Source organism: Crocuta crocuta, unplaced genomic scaffold, assembly GCF_008692635.1.
Source record: "Crocuta crocuta isolate KB4526 unplaced genomic scaffold, BGI_CrCroc_1.0 scaffold176, whole genome shotgun sequence".
NCBI classification, from domain to species: domain Eukaryota; kingdom Metazoa; phylum Chordata; class Mammalia; order Carnivora; family Hyaenidae; genus Crocuta; species Crocuta crocuta.
In genome coordinates, this window is record NW_027531905.1 from 1578331 (window position 1) to 1582567 (window position 4237).

A 4237-nucleotide genomic window follows, 5' to 3' on the forward strand; every position below is an offset into this window, starting at 1 on the left:
TCAGTTGATTGAGCGTCTAATTTCCGCTCAGGTCATGATCTCGCGGTTCACTAGTTCGAGTCCCCCATCAGACTCTGTGCTGACAGCTCAGAGCCTGGAGCCTGCTTTGGATTCTATGTCTCCCTCTCTCTCTGCCCCTCCCCTGCTCACACTGTCTCTGTCTTTCTCTCAAAAATAAATAAACATTAAAAATAAATAAATAAAATAGAGCCAACTAACACACATGGTTACTCCAATTTCCAAGTGATTTTAGGATAAAATGTATGTGACAAATGATGTTCTCAAGTTCCCCAACTTGAGGACTACTTTTATTGTTTATCTTGAGGACATATATGCAATGGGTTGTATCTGCCTGGCTTTATAAAACAGCGAGATTTATTTCTGTGTAATTTGTTAGCAGAATGCCTGTAATAAATATAAAGTTCTGAATATTTATGCAAACAATAAAACTAATCTTTCTCTTCTACCTTTGTGGAGAGGTTTATTGGGTTGGGAGATTTTGTTTTTAATTATATTTCCCCATCAGGTGTTTGTAATATTATTGGTTGTACTTTCTGTATTGTTCAAATTAAAAAGAAAAAGATATTATTTATGGATAATTTTTCAAAAATTATCCTATACTGTTTCCTATACTGTTTTACCTATAAGCAAACTTCATTATTTTAGTAAATAAGCCATTTTTTGTCAGAGACTGGCTCTGGCAGATCCAGGAGTCCCTGAAAGATGGACGGTGTTGGCGAGAGAGAGAGTGAGAGAGCCCTGAGATTCTTTCTGATCACCAGGCAGGCATCTCTGCCCTGTTGGTTTTGGTGTCTTTACTTAAAGGTTCAACCACAATATGAGGTCAAAGAAAGGAATTTCTTTACAACAGAAGGTCTTTTGCGATAACAATTGCCGAATTATTCTAGTCATAGTGAACTTATAACAGAATGCTCTTAGTGGAAAACAGGATAACATATAGGTTAAGTTGTATATAGATATTTCCAACATGAGCCAGCAGTGGCAGAACGAGATAATCAGCTTTTGCTTCTCATGGCAGGAGCTGTGCAAATACTGCCATTTCCTTGCTGTGACTGCCATCCAGAGAGGCCGGTGCGGCTCCCAGCAATTTTTCCCCATGGCCTTCATTTATGACAGGGGTTTTTATATTTGAATGCCTGGAAAACTGTACTGAAACCTTAGTATCAAATACTTTAAAAAAATAAGAGGCTTCAGAAAAAGAGTTGTTTTTTTTTTTTTAAGTAATCTCTACACACAGTGTGGGGCTCAAACTCACAACCCTGATATCAACATTTGTATGCTCTTCTGACTGAGCCAGCTAGAAGAGTTTAAAATCTAAAACACTAACATGGAATTCATAGAGAATTTTGTATTTTTCCATAAAAAATATCTTTAAAATATAATGCGATTTATTTTTCCAGCTTTATTGAGGTATAACTGACAAAACTGTACATATTTAAAGTGTACAATGTCATGCTTTGATATATATGCATTATGAAATAATTACTGCAAGCAAGCCAATTAACATACATATCACCTCACATTGACACCTTGTGTGTGTGTGTGTGTTTGTGCGTATGTGTGTGTGTGTTGTGAGAATGATGTGATTTACATTTTTTAAAAAAAATACTGCCTGTCTCTCCTGACAAATTTTAGCTTCTCTAAGATCAGGATCATTGTCTTATTTGCTGTTGTACTCTAATACAGTGCTCCTAAAACAGTGATAGGTACACAGAAGATGTCTAATAGGGGCACCTGGTTGGCTCAGTTGATTAAGCATCTGACTTTTGATTTCAGCTCAGGTCATGATCTCACAGTCATGAGATTAAGCCCCCCATTGGGCTCCTCTCTGGGTGTGGAGCCTGCTTAAGATTCTCTCTCTCCCTCTCCCTTTGCCCTTCCCCTGCTCATGAGCTCTCTCTCACTCTGGCTCACTTTAAAAAAAAAAAAAATGTAGTAAAGACTTCCACGTTCTGGTTCTGCATGTAAGGAGACTGGAAGTCCCCGCTCTGTCCTAATAAGTAAAAACCTTAACAGACTGAAAAATCAATTACTCATCTTGGATACAACACTTCTTGGACAGCAAACTGCTGTTCCCAAGATTGGAGAGGCCTACAGATGAATACAGGGAGTTAGCTTACCAGAGCAGAGACTCAAATGGAAACCACCATGGGAAACTGCCAGGATTGGAAAGCTGAGCTGCAACTGACAAATTGCTAGAGGCTCAACATGGACAAATATGAGAGTTAAAAGCTCCAGGAGAACTCAGACATACAAAGGCCACTATACTTTTGTGAGTTCTACCTCCAGGAGCGCTAAGAGATTCTCACCGTAAATACCGGGGAAAAATCTCTTTGTGCTTCTGGTAGGGGGAGATGTAAAGGAACCAATTTGAAATATACCAGAACACTGTGTTAAGAACAAGGTCTGCCTTCAGGGGAAACTAGTTAACTAGAACCTAACTGAACTGGAAGAAGGAGAATATCCAACACCAACCCACTCTAGCCATCCTGTCCCACCTGAGGAGGGAGAAAAAAACAAAATACTCATGAACTTCAAAGTCCAGAGAAATAGGCTCACCAAGATTGAGACCTAATCATAGGACTATAGAATGCTTCCCCTACTGCCACGCTTTTTCACCACATTACAACAGTTGTTGTTGTTTTTTTTTAACCTGGTACATCGTGTCCAACTATCAAGAAAAATTGTAAGGCATACTAAAAGGTAAAAAACACAATTTGAAGAGAGAGCAAGCATCAGAATCAGACATGGCAGGGATGTCGAAATTATCAAAGTGGAATTTAAAATAACTATGATTATATTTGCAGATGGCATGATACTGTATACAGACAACCCTAGTGACCCTACCATAAAATTACCAGAACTGATCAATGAACTCAGTACAACAGCACGATACAAAATTGATAGGCAGAAATCTGTTGCATATCTATACTCTAATACTGAAGTAGCAGAAAGAGAAATTAAGGAAACAATCCCACTTACAACTGCAGCAAAAAGAATAAAACATCTAGGAATAAACTTAATCAAGAACTTACTGCCTGTGGATGCTGCCAAGGAAGCATTATTAAAGTCTCCCCTCCCACACCGGCATGTCTAAGTCAGAGTCTCCCAAAGAGCCTGAACAGCTGCGGAAGCTCTTCGTTGGAGGTTTGAGCTTTGGAACAGCAGACGAGGATCTGAGGAGCCATTCTGAGCAATGGGGAACGCTCACAGACTGTGGTAACAAGCGACCCAAACACCAAGCGCTCCAGAGACTTTGGGTTTGTCACATATGCCACTGCGGAGGAGGCGGATGCAGCCGTGAATGCAAGGCAACACAAGGTGGATGGAAGAGTTGTGGAACCGAAGAGAGAAGATTCTCACAAATGTGGTGCCCACTTGCCTGTGAAAAAGGGGTTTGTTCGTGGCAGTAAAGAAGACACTAAATCATCTAAGAGATTATCTTGAACAGGAGGGGAAAACTGAAGTGACTGAAATCATGACCGATCAAGGCAGTGGCAAGAAGAGAGGCTTTGCTTTTGTAACGTTTGAGGACCATGACTCTGTAGACAGGACTGTCATTCAAAAATACCATATTGTCAATGGCCACAACTGTGAAGTAAGGCAAGTCCTATCTAAGCAAGAGACGGCTAGTGCTCCATCCAGCCAAAGAGGTCAAAGTGGTTCTTTCTGGAAACTTTGGTGGTGGTCCTGGAGGGAACTTCAGTGGGCGAGGTGGCTTTGGTGGCAGTCGAGGTGGTGGTGGATATGGTGGCAGTGGGGATGGCTATAATGGATTTGGTACTGATGGAAGCGATTATGGATTTGGCAGAAGCTAGAATGTTCTGGACTCAAGGAAGGAGGAAATTTGGTGGCAGAAGCTCTAGCCCCTGTAGTGGTGGAGGCCAATACTCTGCCAAACCACGAAACCAAGGTGGCTGTGGCGGCTCCAGCAGCAGCAGCAGCTACGGCGGTGGCAGAAGGTTTTAATTACTGCCAGGAAACAAAGCTTAGCAGGAGCGGAGAGCCAGAAAAGTGACAGGGAAGTTACAGGTTATAACAGATTTGTGAGCTCAGCCAAGCCCAGTGGTGGCAAGGCCAGCGGCCACAAAGAGGACATGTTTTAGACAACATACACGTGTGTGGGCAAAAAACCCCAAGGACTGTATTTGTGACTAATTGTATAACAGGTTATTTTAGTTTCTGTTCTGGGGAAAGTGTAAAGCATTCCTACAAG

General features: G+C 41.3%; 1 pseudogene; it reads left to right on the top strand.

Annotated features, from left to right (window-relative positions):
• The first annotated feature begins 3110 nt into the window (after window positions 1-3110).
• LOC144240282 (heterogeneous nuclear ribonucleoprotein A1-like) lies at window positions 3111-4014 on the top strand (annotated as a pseudogene).
• The last annotated feature ends 223 nt before the right edge of the window (window positions 4015-4237 follow it).